This window comes from Podarcis vaucheri (genome assembly GCF_965113315.1).
Source record: "Podarcis vaucheri genome assembly, chromosome: 2".
NCBI lineage: Eukaryota > Metazoa > Chordata > Lepidosauria > Squamata > Lacertidae > Podarcis > Podarcis vaucheri.
Window position 1 is genome coordinate 7,637,043 of NC_138760.1, and position 15,957 is coordinate 7,652,999.

At 45.0% G+C, this 15,957-nt stretch overlaps 1 protein-coding gene and 1 long non-coding RNA gene across 2 annotated transcripts in view; one reads left to right on the forward strand and one right to left on the reverse strand.

Annotated features, from left to right (window-relative positions):
- The window catches only part of LOC309522235 (uncharacterized protein), a 120,872-nt gene that overhangs the window by 56,145 nt on the left and 48,770 nt on the right, over nt 1–15,957 (forward strand). The window lies entirely within an intron of this gene.
- Nucleotides 1–15,957, reverse strand: part of LOC309523039 — a 29,825-nt gene that overhangs the window by 4,011 nt on the left and 9,857 nt on the right. Inside the window, exon 2 of the long non-coding RNA XR_014215204.1 lies at nt 2,478–2,615. This is a non-coding gene — a long non-coding RNA (uncharacterized lncRNA). The remainder of the gene's footprint in view (nt 1–2,477; nt 2,616–15,957) is intronic.

A 15,957-nucleotide genomic window follows, 5' to 3' on the forward strand; every position in this document is an offset into this window, starting at 1 on the left:
AAGGCAATAACCCCCCCACACATACACACAATATTCATGACCAGTGTGTTTTTTGATACTAGGTGGGATTGCTTTTGAATTGATTTTCAAATTTAATATTGGACAGCCTTGACCTCATCCCCCACCTTCAAAACACATTATCATTAACCTGCAATCATTACTTCCACACCACACGTTTAAAGCACATTTATGGCACGTGAATAGTCACGCGTGTTAACCTCTGTCATTCCTGTCCATTGTCCATGGTGGCTGGGCCTGACTGGAGCTGGAGTCCAACAAGATCTGCAAGGCCAAAGATTCCCAACCTTGGAATAAAATATGCTCAACATGTTACACACTGAATAATGTGGTAGAATCCTGAAATGCTCTACTTCAGATTGGGGATGGCAAGGGGTCATACTTTGAAGATAAGGAGCATGCCATGGAGATGGGTTCTAACCCTAATTGTCTTCCAGGCATGCTAATGTTCTAAATGTATAGGAATGCAAAATGTTATCCTTGAAGGAATATTCATTTGTGCAATATTATTATTTATTATTATTATTCATTTGCCTTCTATACCGCTTTATCATAGAATCATAAAACTGAAGAGCTGGAAGGCAACCCAAGTGTCATCTAGTCCAATCTCATTTTTAAAACATCAAATAAAACATTATAGAAGAAAGTCAAATATATATACGTTCAAAGCATTCAATGCAATAATACCCCCACCCCACCCCATTGCCCTTCAAGGAGGTTGTAAAGTCTGGGAAAATCTTTGCCACTTGATTCTAGTAATGATAAATTAGTCCTTTGTAAAGATGTGGTTAGCATTTGACCTGTGGGCAGAAGGAATGAGTCAATCAAGGAGCTTTCCCCATCTATTGGGTTTGGTCAGCAATCTAAACAATCCTAGCTCTTCACAGGAATCCACTCCAGTCACACCTGGTTGCATCTGAAGACAAAGATGGAGTTGTCTGGAGCTGAGTCTGAATGATTCATTTCTGGAGAAATCATCTTGCACTGTGTGGATTCCAATCAGGAAGACTTGTTGCCTTCTCAGTGAGACAGGAAGCTGGTCACTTTAGTGGCAAAGAGGACGATCTGGTTTCAAATCACACCTCAGCCATAAGCTATCTAGGTGGGCCAAGATAAGACACTTCCTTCCTGCCTCAGCATCTCATCTGCAAAATGGGGAGAATAACACTGACCTTCCTTAGGAGGTTGATGGTTGATAGGTGATTGGAAGACTGTCTGTAAAATGCTTTGAAGAACCCCCAACATCACTACAACACTGTCTTAAAAATTACTTAAAACTAGATTTTAAAAACCTAGATGAACAAGCGGTAAAAACAAAACACCACAAATCAAATAGTTTTAATGGGGAGTCACAAAAGTTCTTGGTGGTCCAGATCAAAAGACAAAATATGTGCCAAGGAGAAAGCTAAATCAATTTCACAGAGTTTCCAACAATCAGAAACAATTTGACAGCATCTTGGTGACTTCAGAATATGTGCAATCCCATTCTCATGTAAGTGAAGGGGTAGTAAAGGACATGCTATGTGGATTTTTCTTCCAGTGAATGCTAAAGTCTTAACTTGATGTGCTTTTAAACTCCCCATGTAGATGTATCTCCTAGCCCAATCAGATAAATTGACATATATTATTTTCACACCTCACATGGTTGCTGCAGGAAACAGTGGGGTAATGTTAGGAGTGGGTGACAACGGCAATTCTGTTTTCTCTCTTTCTCACTTTTCCCTCCTAAATTCAATTCTCCACATCTCTACATCAGAAAAATCTTCATGAAAATTCATCAGCATTTCATTGCAAATCTCTCCTAATAAAGACGCTTTAATGAATGTTTTCCTTACATGCAAATTTTGCAAAGCTAATATAATGCATTTTTTGTATGTTATTTTTGCTAATATATGCAATTATAGCCACACTTTCACCTAATATATGCATTTTTGGTACATAATATTTGGCTGGCAAACCGCACTGCAAAATTCAGAGAAGTGTGAATTTTGAAGGCTGTCTATATTTCACTTTGTGGATTGGTTCAGAAAGCATGGATTGGGTATGTTTGCCTTTAAATTAGAACTGGATCAAATTTCTCCCCCCAACCCTAATATTCATATTGCTAATATTTATGCATCACTGCAGAAATCAGAACAGGAGAAGAGGTGGGATTCCTGCAGTGTGAATGGATTCAATGTCCTGGGGGCAGGGGGAAAGCAGAGGTCTTTATTTAACACAGTAAAGCATACATGTTTCATATCAGATTTCTCTGGCAGGTAAGGTGTGCTGTGATTTCCCCTGCATGCACATGATCTTTTTCCCCTGGAAAGAAAGAAAGAAAGAAAGAAAGAAAGAAAGAAAGAAAGAAAGAAAGAAAGAAAGAAAGAAAGAAAGATCTTTTTAGAAGAAACGGAGAAAGCCGCTCCACCCAACTGAGGAAATGTTCACCATTTTTCCAGACAAGTCCAGTCTCTTACATAGGTGTGGCAAAGTACGGCAAGTGTTCTTGTTTGCCTTATAAGGCCATCTCTTGCTCTTCTCGCCGATTGGCCGGCCAATCAGGAGAGGAATGCCAGCATTCCAACCTCAACCGAGTCTTGCAACATCTGCCAGGACTTAAAAGAAAAAATATTATTTGAGCTCACCAGGTGCATTGGCAGCAGTGCACACAGGCTTGGAGGTGGTGAGGGAGCCAAAACCACTCCCAACAGCTCAGTCCGTGGCTTTTGAGCAAGGCTGAAATTCAGCACTCAAGGCCTGGTGTCCATTTTTTCTTTTTTGAATCCCACCGAAACCAATTCCTTGAGCAGCAGATTGCCCAGGCATTTTGCAGTGTTACTGAGAACTGAAGTGTCTTATTCAGGTGTGTGGGATACATGATATCCTGAGTGCCTATGAACTGGTGCTCGCGTCGCAGCCACAACATGGAGACTGCTTCAATTTCTTCCATTTATCAAAGGACGAGTCCTTCTTGAGAAATGGCTTGCCAGGACCACCTCACCAATCATGCAATTCCCCACCACCACTCTAAAAAGGTAAAGGACCCCTGACAGTTAAGTCCAGTCGTGAACGACTCTGGGGTTGCGGTGGTCATCTCGCTTTACTGGCCGAGGGAGCCGGCGTTTGTCCACAGACAGTTTTTCCAGGTCATGTGGCCAATATGACTAAGCCGCTTCTGACAAAACCAGAGCAGCACACGGAAACGCCGTTTACCTTCCTGCCAGAGAGGTACCTATTTATCTACTTCCACTTTGACGTGTTTTCAAACTGCTAGGTTGACAGGAGCTGGGACAGAGCAATGGGAGCTCACCCTGTCATGGGGATTCGAACTGCTGACCTTCCGATCGGCAAGCCCTAGGCTCAGTGGTTTAGACCACAGCGCCACCCGTGCTATACCACACCTATTTTGTGTTGTGTGTGATGATGTGCAGAATATTCATATCATCCATGCGTGAGCCACTTCACACAGCTGACCCCCGCAGGGAGTGTGTCAGTCACACCATGTGCAGCGGCCCCAATGCACAATCATAAAACAACATCATTGAGCATTCTGCCCTCTTTTTAAACACTTCAGTACATATTTTAATGCCCTGAGTGTTTAGAAGGTCATATTTGCGGAGTTCTTAGCTACTACCCATAAAAGCTGTGTCTTTACATATGAATATATGCTGGGACAGGCCAATGGCTTGTCTAATCCACCATCCTGGTTCTCACAGTGGCCAACCAGATGCCTATGGGAAACTCACAAGCAGGACATATCTAATGGACATACCACCCCTTTCAGTAGTTCTGTGCACTGACTGAGGCTGATGGGAATTGAAGTCCAAGAACCTATGCAGAGCCACAAATTCCTCACCCCTAATCTAGAGGCAGGGATGAGGGGAAAGCAATGCTATAACAGTGCTCAGTGAGAAGGTACAGAATGGTAGGCATCCCCTAGATGAAATCTGCAAGCCCTCCTATAGCTTTCTGGAAACAGTAGCTCTGGGAGACTGCACAAAAGGTAATGAGTCTCTCCCACACCAAATTAGAGCACGGTGTCAATAATTGTACATCCCTTTTAAAGCTCCAAAATGTTGCAGATTTCCTGGTGGCTGCTTCTACTTCCTGATCCACAAATCAGCCGAGCAGCTCTCTGGGAAAATGAGCTGGCAGCTGTTCTATTTCTATTCCATTTCCACGCAACCCTTTGCACAAAGGAAACTGAGGCTGACCTATAGCGACTTGCTGAAGCCAATCCAATGAGTCCGTGGCAGAAATGAGATTTGAAACCAGGTCTGCAAAATCCATCTCCAACTCTATCCACTTCTATCATGGAGACTTGCTTTTGGGGCTGTGTGTATACTCTTGTCTTCCATTTGGGAAATGTATGCGTGCACATGCAGAGCTGAAAGGCATGTGCCTGAACCAACATGACCAGGAATTTCCAGGCAGCTAATAACTTCGCTGCTAAACAAGTTACAAAGCTATCTAGCCTTGGTTAGATCAGAAGGAATGTGTGTCTGCCAACCTAGGAAGGATGGAAGGAAGGAGAGGTTCTTAAATGCTGCTTTTAGTTTGTGAGTCTGTGGGCAGGGACTTGTGTGTTTTATATAAAATGCCTAGTGCATATTACGCCATGCAATATCACTTCCTGGAGGGAAATCTGCCTGCCTACCTTTCTCTCAAACACACACATCATGTATCTCAATTCATACAGAAAGGCATTCTGCAAGGCCCCAAAGAACTTTGCACCCAGAGTCAGATGCTAACAGGCCCTTCTAGGGTGGCCAAATGAAAAAGAGGGCTTGTACCTATAAGAATTGTGCAGAAAAGGGAATTTCAGCAAATCCAACTTGTTGTGCGAGAGGTGGGGGGTTCTTATTTGCCTTCGGTACTACAGTGGTACCTTGGGTTAAGTACTTAATTCGTTCTGGAGGTCCGTTCTTAACCTGAAACTGTTCTTAACCTGAAACACCACTTTAGCTAATGGGGCCTCCTGCTGCTGCCATGTGATTTCTGCTCTCATCCTGAAGCAAAGTTCTTAACCTGAGGTACTATTTCTGGGTTAGCGGAGTCTGTAACCTGAAGCGTATGTAACCCGAGGTACCACTGTACTGGCAAAAGTCTACTGGTAACCAAGGATCGCCACCAGCACCATCACAAAAGATGGGTGGCTAAGTTTCGTTTCTCTCTATGCAATCATAAAACAGATTGGACAAGCTGTTCTCACAAGGGTGGAGTCCTTTTAAATGCATACTTCACGTCCTCCTCCAAGCTTCAAGTGAACTAGAACAACAGCGCCACCAAGTGGCCAGCCTGAAAATTGTGGACAGGCAGCAAAGGGACATTCAGGCAAGTTAAAGGAGAGCTGTTGCTCTGGGACACTATGCTCCAAGGACAGATGTGCAGCCATATTGCCTTTTCCCTTTTCTCCCACTGCCACCCATTCATGAGAACCTGATTTTAATTCCTTTTTGGTTTCAAAGTTTCAAGCCCTTGTAATGTTGTTGACAATGCACTGAGAAACACGAGGGAAGTAACGGGAAGAAGGGGGGGACCTCCCATTTAGATGGTAAGGTGAGGTCATATGGTACTCTCTTACTGCTCCTTCATGTTCCCCTGAAGACACTGAATGATTCTGTCCCTCCTGCAGCCACACAATGTCTTTGCAGAATGTGGCGGGACCCCAACCTATACAAACCAAAAAATCAAATGTCTGGGCATCGAAGTAAAAAGCAATGTGCATGCAAAATAAGCAGCTTAGCACACAGTGCTGTGGCTTGCATGGGTCATTCTGCGTGCAAATGTTGAGGTTTCTTGGTACAAAGTATGGATTTCTTAGACACAGACTTTAAATTTAGTTTGCACATACAATGGAATGAAAGCCTTCTCGGGTTCCTAATCAGACCAGTTTCTTAGGCCCCATCTGCACTATACATTTAAAGTGGGATGATGCTATTTTAGACAGCCACGGCTTCCCCCAAAGAATAATAGGAAGTGTAGTTCATTAAGGGAGCTGAGAGTTGTTAGGAGACTGCTGTTGCCCTCACAGAGCTACAGTTCCTGGAGTTTCCTGGGAAGAAGGATTGACTATTAAACCACTCTGAAAATTGTAGCTCTATGAGGGGACTAATGGTCTCCTGACAACTCTCCGTACCCTTAACAAATTCCCAGGATTCTTTAAGTGCAGGTGGGGCCTAGATGCTTCATTTTTATTATTTTTGAAGCAAGCTGAAGTTTCCCCTGATGAGTGGCAGCCTCACAGGTATCCAAGAGTGAGATTAATTCTTTCTTTAAGTGATTTTGGGTCTTCAAAACAATGGTGCTTCGAGCCTCTCACTATTTTACGGAAGGATTCAATCATATACTGGCAGATTCTAGCCTGTTCTCCAACTGCCCACACACTGGACTTCTTGTGGTAAGGAAAGTGACAGGAAAGTATGGAACAACACTTGCTAGATGCAACTTTCTCTAAACCGCCCACAAACAAATCTGAATGAACGCTCATTAATTAGCCAATTCTGTCTAACCTCGCTGCAAACAAATCAGAATGAATGCTCAGTAAAGAGCTTATCTAGAAGCGGGCTGAGCTGGAGAAATGAAGAAAGCATTATTTCATTGTTTGCAGTTCAAGCCAAAGGAGGTGCACACAACCAGCTAAAGGCTTCCGTGATGATTTTGAGAATGCCTATAATTACTGGAGACTTTGTGTTTAAGTTTCTTACATGGATTCATATGTGATGACTGTATCTGGTTGTTTTAATCCTTGTGGTACAACGCCCTGAGCTCAGGTTAGGTACAAGAATGCAGCTGGTAGATAAATAAAGTTAAAAATACCACCAAGCAGCTATTTTGTAGGGTGAGCTGGGAGCTGAGTCTAGTCTCCAGTTCCCTATCCCACACAGCTGGTGTGCAGGATATTAACCTTTCGTAAGTGGCTCTGTGAGTTTGACAGTGCTGGGAATAGGAAATGCAGCCCTATCCATGTTGAATCGTGTTTGTGTTGAGGTTGAAGGGGATTCTCAACTCCCCCATGGACCACTCCTCTCGCCATGGGCATCTATGGTGCTTTGCCAGTCTGTGCCTGAGAGGCTGGTTCTGCAACTGTGCTGAAAGGCGGAAAAATCACTGCAAACCAGCCCTTTGAGAAGGCAGAAGGGCAAGAGCGGGGAATGAACAGAATGCACTGGTTTGGTAGGTTTGTAGCTTGGCTTCCCTGTAGTAAGTTGCGGGGGGGGGGGGTAACTGAGCTCACTGCAAGAGCACCCACAGAGTCAAAAATCCAGTCTGTGATGGCCTGGTTCACTTAACATAAAACCAGTGAGCCTCCTGCCACCACCAGCAGCACTAGGAATGGGCAAATCTGTCCATTTAGGCTTCTCATTTTTCCAGTCTCAAATTCAGCCCTCACTACTTCCACATCAGTTTGCAATTTATTTATTTATTTTTTTAAAGTCCTCATAAAAATCCATCTTCATTTCTCCTAGTTACTCATTTCTGCAAAGCAATTCCCCATAACATAATGCTTTTTGTTGTTGCTGCTGCTTTCAGGTATATGCACATTTTAAAAATGCATGCTTAACCCTAGAATATACATTTTGAGACACATTACTTGGCTGGAGAAACGCATTGCAAAATTCTGAGAACTGCGAACTTTGGAGGGTTGCTGTGTTTTGGATGGCATATTGTTAAAAAAGGGTAAGTTAGGTACATTCACCTTTAAATGTGAACTGAATCGAAGTTCCTACCCCCATCCCTCCCCCCGCACCTTTGTTAAATACTAGGCCTTATATGAGCAATTGTGCATGGCTGTGGTATTTCATAGTCCAGGGTGGAGGAGCACTGTTGAGGGCCGAAGGACAGGTAAAAGGGTGAGTCACTCCCAAGGGCAGGGCAGGCGAGACGGAAGGAGAGAGAAATGGCACACTCAAAAGCTTTCTGCCCCATTTCCCCCCGCCTTCTGCAGCTGGTTGTGGGAAATAAGGCTGCAATTGTGAGACTCTAAGAAGGGGATTAAAAGGAACTCTGCTATCATAATGGGTGGGACAAAGAACCACCACTTCAGAGTTGGCTGCTTGATCTGGCAAGGGCCTAGGTGGCAGGAGGCCAGATATAGGCTGCCTCTGCTGCGTAGCAATGGGAAAGACTCTGCCCTCTTCCTGCTGGAGCCTGCGAGTATTTGTGAGCCTAGCAGACACACCCTCTGATTCAGGGATTTGGAAGAGAGAGAAAACATATCTGAAAGGAGCCACCTCATCGCTGAGGAATCCCAGGGTGGGGAGCTGCCCGCAGGAGCTGGGATGGGGGGGGGGGTTGGGGTGCGGGAAGGCCCATGGAGAAAATCGGTCTAGGCAGTTCTAGATCAAAAAGGATAGTTTCTCCTCTCCAACCAGTGCAAAGAGAATGTGCAACAGGAAAGGGAATTTGGTCCCTTAGCTCGCGTGCCCCATCCAGTTCTTATGCAAGACAACCGGCGGGCAAAGGTTGTATGCATGCGCGTAGGATAGCAACAGGCAGTCCAAAGAAGGGTGCAGACAAGTGTGCCAGCATGATCGGGGAGCACAGAAGCTCATGCAGTAAAGAGCTCAAAATGGCTCGTGCAAGCAAGCCAAGCTGCAGGAAATTGCTTCCACTGCCAAGTGCAGGGAGGCCCAGAGTTCATGGGCTTTCATGTGCTAATGGTCTGATCTCTGGCAGCTGCAGTTTAAAGGCTCTGAGGTCCCATAGCTTCAGTGGTTAACAATGGAGCACATTTTTAAAATCATGGGCTCCTTGTCTAACTTCTTCTCAGTAGAAGAAGAAGAAGAGTTTGGATTTGATATCCCGCCTTTCACTCCCCTTCAGGAGTCTCAAAGCGGCTAACATTCTCCTCTCCCTTCCTCCCCCACAACAAACACTCTGTGAGGTGAGTGGGGCTGAGAGACTTCAGAGAAGTGTGACTGGCCCAAGGTATAAGGCATGTCCACCCCAACTAAGGTGATCCGCCAAAACATGAACACCTCTAGCACTTCGTGTTCAAGGAAATGTGCTGGAGAAAGTCACTGCCTTTTAGTGCAGAGGTGGGGAGCCTCAGGACCCAGGGATGGTCCCCCCAAGCCTCTCTATCTGCCCAGGGGACTCTCTACAGGCCACACACATTTGCCAGCCGCTGCCGCTCCCAACTGGCGCAGCTTCAAACCAAGCATTTTTGTCTGCCCAGGATGTGTCCTTCAGTGATGATAATGCCCCTTGCTTGCCTCACTGGAAGACAGAGAGGGGTGTACAAGCATATGTGGAAGCAAACCGACTATGCAAAGGTAGAGCATATGGGGTGTTAGGTAGTACCTCTGGTGTGGCACATGTCATGCTTCTTCTAGGGTAGTTGTCCACCTTGGGTCCCCACCCTGCACTCAGCTCTCGCCTGTCAGCATGTGACAGCTGCCACACACCAGGAATGGCTTCAGCTCGTCAACAAATTGCCACCCCTACCTGTTGATTTAGGGATGCGGGTGGCGCTGTGGGTTAAACCACAGAGCCTAGGACTTGCTGATCAGAAGGTCGGCAGTTCGAATCCCCGCAACAGGGTGAGCTCCTGTTGCTCGGTCCCAACTCCTGCCAACCTAGCAGTTCAAAAGCACATCAAAGTGCAAGTAGATAAATAGGTACCTCTCCGGCGGGAAGGTAAATGGCGTTTCTGTGCACTGCTCTGGTTCGCCAGAAGCGGCTTAGTCATGCTGGCCACATGACCCGGAAGCTGTACGCCGGCTCCCTTGGCCAATAAAGTGAGATGAGCGCCGCAACTCCAGAGTCAGCCACGACTGGACCTAATGGTCAGGGGTCCCTTTACCTTTACCTGTTGATTTGCTTAACCCAGTGCAAGAAAAGCCAGTTTTTCTAGAGTGGGATAGGCCTCTTTTGATATCCTAGGGCTTGCACACACATGCACACCTATTCAGAGGAGCTTGCTCAAGACCTTTGGGTATCTAAGGTGAAAAATCCCCAACACTGCGCCTTGGTTATCCCTACACGAGTGCACCATATATTGCTGCAATTTGACAGCGTTCACTGTGCAAGTTATTTGCTGATGTAGATTGGATAGGTTGAACAGGCTGAAGCAGACAAACTACACCCCCACACAGTCACACACATATACAGGAGGACACCTGTTCCTCACATTGCACAGGGCTTTCAAATTCCCCTGCGCACGTGGACAGGCCAAAGCACTCATCCAGCTGCATCCGGACAGCGAAGCCTGCAGTGCAAATTCACACGATGGCCAACCCGGTATACTGAGGTAGCCAGCTTGCTGCCCTGCAGGGCTGATTGCTTCTGATCTGCAGTAGTGATTGTGAGTATGGAAGAAGAAGTGGTACCAAGTTGAGTAAGCACCAGTCAAATTTGTCTTGGCCACCCCTGAAATCTTACATGCTTGCTCCCTGGCCAGCAAAGTGGATAGGATTTCCTCCTTGGATGGAGAGAGAGATGAAGCTGGGAAGCTCTTCATGTGTGTGTCTATGTATGTAGATACATAATTTCCTATGCATGCCTCACACTCATTAGTGGCATCAAACAACTATGGAGCATGTCTAAACCTGAAAAGAAGGTTCCATGGTTTCACTAGCGCCTTTACCCACATAGAGCTGCACTCCCGGTTATTATGCAACCTGTCTTGCTGTGCGGGACACTGGCATGCACTCCCCATCCAAATTATAGCCTACCAGGAAAAGGCACTGGGTAGTGCAAGAATCTGAGAGACAACCCTAGGTTTCCATGGAAGAGCTCAGAGTCTCCACAGAAACTTTTTGCTGTGTAGGATCGAAGGCAGGAAGATTAAAGCTGTGTTTCCTGCAGCCCAGGTCTTAACAAATATGTGGTCTTTATTTAAATGTTGGACCCATTTGGGGCCCTTAGGCACATCTGGATATTTTTTAAGTGTCATGGGTGCAATCACAACATGGCTGCCATGAGGACACGTCTAGTCACAAAATGGCTGCTGTGGGGTGTGGCCAATCTCAAAATATTGGGAGCTCCCCCAGTTTCCCAGCGTCTGCTTGTGTTCTCTCTCTCTCTGTTCTTCCCCATGCAACTCAGTGGGGACATTGCTCCATTGACTTGCATAGTGAGAGGCAGGTAAAACCTAGAAGGTTCTTCTGTATGGCCTCACACCCATGATGCCAAGGGCAGAGGGGGTGTAAATGTGTGTGTAGTTGTATAGTGTGACACACCCCCATGCCCAATATCCCTGCCGCTGAGAGCTCAGCCATCCAGTGCCAGGGATTCAGGGCCATTTTTTCACCTTTGTTGCAACAGTGACCCAAATGTTTTTTTTCTGCCTTCCCAATAGAAGTGAATGACAGCCATTAACTAATAGGGGGGAAATTAAAGGGGAGACAAGACTGGTCTCATGATATCTGATGAGTCAAAATATGTATCTTCCCCGAGAACCCAAACTGTTCAAAATCGAATCTGTTGTCAGTGCATAGTCCCACATCTTCATCTGCAGATCCTCAAACCAGGATCTGTTTCTTGGTCACACTAGTGTGTGACAGAATGTTGGAGACTTGTTTATTTACATATCTAGATAAACTCTAGATGGCTTACAAGTAAAGTGGACCCCACTCCCAATTCTAATTAAAGCTACAGTGGTACCTCGGGTTAAGTACTTAATTTGTTCTGAAGGTCCATTCTTAACCTGAAACTCTTCTTAACCTGAAGCACCACTTTAGCTAATGGGCCTCCTGCTGCCGCCACGCCACCGAAGCACAATTTCTGTTCTCATCCTGAAGCAAAGTTCTTAACCCGAGGTACTATTTCTGGGTTAGTGGAGTCTGTAACCTGAAGCGTATGTAACCAGAGGTACCACTGTATAAACAATCTTGAAAAAGTAATAAATTTTAAGTATCATTGCAGCTGGACCATGGCAAATCTGAACTCAGTTTCCTCCTGACCTCTGTACCACAAAATGGTGAGGCCAATTATTTGCCCTATAGAGGCCACCTAAGTGAGTTGATCACTCATGTACTTCAGTGCCATGTAATTTTTAAAATATATATTTACAAATGTACTTGTATCTTAATGTACTTTACACCCAGATAATTTAGGAATACATAGCCTTTTGTGCATATTAAGAGACATGTGTCATTTTCTTTTTTTGTCATGTACAGTTTAGTGTTTCTGAGTGGACTGCTTTTCAACAGCTACTAAGATTACCTGAGAATACAGATAATAACTAGCATAAATAATACACATAAAATAACTCCCGAGTAATCAATTGTTACATTATTAAATATTGGTCTCAGTCCTATTTCAAGAAAAATATGATTTATGTTAAAAATAAATGCAATCTCCTCCATCTCCTGAAACTGCTAGATCTTTTTCAAACACATGGGATTGCTAGCTTACACCCATTTGTAACTTCTCTAAATCTTTTTTCTACAGTATTTACTTGTTCCCACCACTAAAAGAGAGCATGGGCACCATGTACTTAGGACTTGCAGCAGAGTCGCCATGCTTCCTCCTTGACCTGACAGCAGAGGCAGTGATTCAACAGGTGTAGCCTTGCTCCCTTACCTGCCTAAGTGAAACAGCCACTGCAGGCCCAGACAGATTTTTTAAAACACCTCTTATCATCTCGCACACAATTATTTTCCACAGAGACAGTTCACTTTCACACTCAGCTATGAGTCAGTGGTAGCTCAGGCCTATGCATGCTTGCTCAAAATTAATTCTCACACCACGATATGGGGTCTACTCCCAGGTAAGCACTCTTGGGAATGCAGAATGATTATTCTGCTGTTTAGTGTTGAGACATACCAATATACCTGTCTGTGTGAATCCTGCACCTAGACATTTTTATTCTGTTGCAGCCTTCCCTATCCTGGTACTCTCCAGATGTTCTATTTATTGACAATTACCGTACTTTTTGCCCTATAGGACGCACTTTCCCCCCTCCAAAAATGAAGGGGAAATGTGTGTGCGTCCTATGGGGCGAATGCAGGCTTTTGCTGAAGCCTGGAGAGCGAGAGGGGTTGGTGCGCACCGACCCCTCTCGCTCTCCAGGCTTCGGGAAGCTATCCGCAAGCCTTGGGAGCCCGGTGGGAGTTCCCGCCGGGCTGCCAAGGCTTGCGGACAGCAGCCTGCAGCCCGAAACCCGGGGAGCGCAGCGGAGCTCCCTAGGCTTGCGGATAGCAGCCTGTTCTGGGGGCTTGGGTTGGGCTTCCCCCGCCCCAGCCCCGCGCCTGGGGGGGGGAATACATTTTTTTCTTTATTTATTTCCCCCCCCAAAAAAACTAGGTGTGCCCTATGGGCCGGTACACCCTATAGGGCGAAAAATACGGTATATTCCACCTTTCCTCCAAGGTACTCAAGGTGGTGAACGTAGTTCTCTGCCTCACAACAACCCTGTGAAATAGGTTACGTTGAGAGACCAGCTCAAGTACAGTTCATAGCTGAGCAGGAATTTGAACCCTGGACACCCAGGTCTAGTCCAACAGCCCAGCCACTACATCACACTGGCTCTCGTATTTTGGGCTACAACTCCCACCATCCCCAGCCAGCACCGTTGTTTGTTCTGGCACAGCTGTCAGGAACTGTAGGTCAAAATATCTGGACAACACCCGGTTTTTGAATGTGTGAGTCACTTCGTTCTGCTCCCACTCCTGGCGGCTGCTGAACTTTGTAAAGACCTTCTTTAGGTATCCTAGTTGAATCAGGGAGGGGATTCTTATAAACCCTTTGTACCATCACTGTACACTTTTGGAAACAGAGTGTTAGATTCAGCAAAACATTCATCTCCTTCCAGGCCTTTGACTAATTAAACAAGATATGGCCTTTTAAGCTCTTGAGCAGTGGCGGACGGCAGACATGAATATTGTTTTGTTTGTTATTATGTATTTGCAGAGCTTTTTTCGGTGGGGGGGGGGAGATGTGGGAATGTACCATGATGTTTGTTTGTTTATTGTCGACCCAGTCACAGTGCTGCCACCCCCCGGGCAGCGGCTAAATGTAAAATGTGATTAATAAACTCAAGCAGACAATGATCTGGTTTAGAAATGGCCACAACTTCATTGATTACAGACACAGGTGGATTTTTGGCTCAGGCATTGGATGTAGATCCTTCCAGGGGGCCCCTGACAAAAAATAATTATTATTTAATTTTAAAAAGGTAAGAGAACTCAGCTTCCCTAAGTTCGTGCTCAAAAAAACCCCACCTGTGTATTTGTGTGTCTTTATAATGTAAACCGGGATGCGGGGTGGTGCTGTGGGTTAAACCACAGAGCCTAAGACTTGGTGATCAGAAGGTCGGCAGTTCGAATCCCCATGACAGAGTGAGCTCCCGTTGCTCAATCCCTACTTCTGCCAACCTAGCAGTTCGAAAGCACATCAAAAGTGCAAGTAGATAAATAGGTACCGCTCCGGCAGGAAGGTAAACGGTGTTTCTCTGCTCTGGCTTGCCAGAAGCAGCTTAGTCATGCTGGCCACATGACCTGGAAGCTGTACGCCGGCTCCCTTCGCCAATAAAGCAAGATGAGCGTCGCAACCCCAGAGTTGGCCACAACTGGACCTAATGGTCAGGGGTCCCTTTACCTTTATAATGTAAACCACCCTCGGATGAAGGATGGTGTATAATTGTAATAAATAAATAAATTGTCCCGCTGAGAGCTATCGAGGTGCATCTTACTTTTTTAAAAAATGTATAAATACATTTGGTTTCATGGATTAGGACATGAGATTCTAAGCCTCACCTGAGTGCTGGTAGAAGTTGGAAGCAACTTCAGGTAAAAATGCACACAAGTTCTGAGAGAGGTCAAACAGGTCATAACCACGTTAAATGGAACCACCATATGACAAAATGAACTCATGTGAAACTGACGTGAGCTGTTGCATCCTCTCTCTCTCTCTCTGCCTTTGTGTGTCATTGTTTGTAGCCTTTGCATGGATCACTGAGATGTGCAAAGAAAGCAGCATTTCTAAGCTACGCCAAGTCATGCAAGGAATGAGGCGGGGAAACTTGTGGCACACCAGAGCAGGCTGTGTATTGGGCTCCCGCCCCACCATCTCTCACAAAGCAATGCTTTCCTAAACACTTTTTCTTTTATGATAGCATCAGGGAGTGTGTGATTCCAACAGCCCCATACCAGTAATTAAAACAGAGCCAGTGCTTAAGAAATACACACAAAAAAAAGTGAAGGGAGAGAAGGAGAGATTAAGAGGTGCTGAGTAAGACACTTTGGTATTGCAAACATCTTGTCTCCCTTGTGTGGTAGCGAAGGAGTGTGCTTCTGTCCTCTCCTCCTACCAGTAAGGAAAGAATTGTATGTACATAAGTTTTGAGCTGAAGTTTCTGTACTTTGCAGCTTTAAATCACTAGTTCTCTCCCATGGAATTTTGAGCAAATGTTCAGATACCTCTAAGGCAGAAGAACCTAATGAAACTCGAGAACTTGTGACAGTTCAGGAAGAACTATCATTGCTTTAGAAGACATCTGAAGGCAACCCTGTTTAGGGAAGCTTTTAATGTTTGATGGACTACTGTATTTTAATATTTTGTTGGAAGCTGCCCAGAGTGGCTGGGGAAGCCCAGCCAGATGGGCAGGGTATAAATAATAAATTATTATCATTGTTATAAATTATTATTTCAGTGATCATTAGAGGTTTTGCAGGGATTGGGAATTTGATCTGGTTCACATTTTCAACTACACCTGTCTAATCTGCACTTCTGGAAAGACTATGCACATGCATATCTTTCAAAATTTGCACGTCTCTGAATTTTGCGATGAAGTTCTCCAGCTTGGAAATGTGAACAAAACTGCATATGTTGGAGCAAAATGTACATAAAAGCACATATATAAGTGAAAATAACATGCAGACATTCATTATATTAATGAAGCAGCCATACAAAAATGTCAATAATAATTAGGAGGAGGAGGAAAAATTTCCACTAAAATGCTTATGAATTTTCATGAGGACTTAAAAATAAAAACTATGCTGAAGGTAG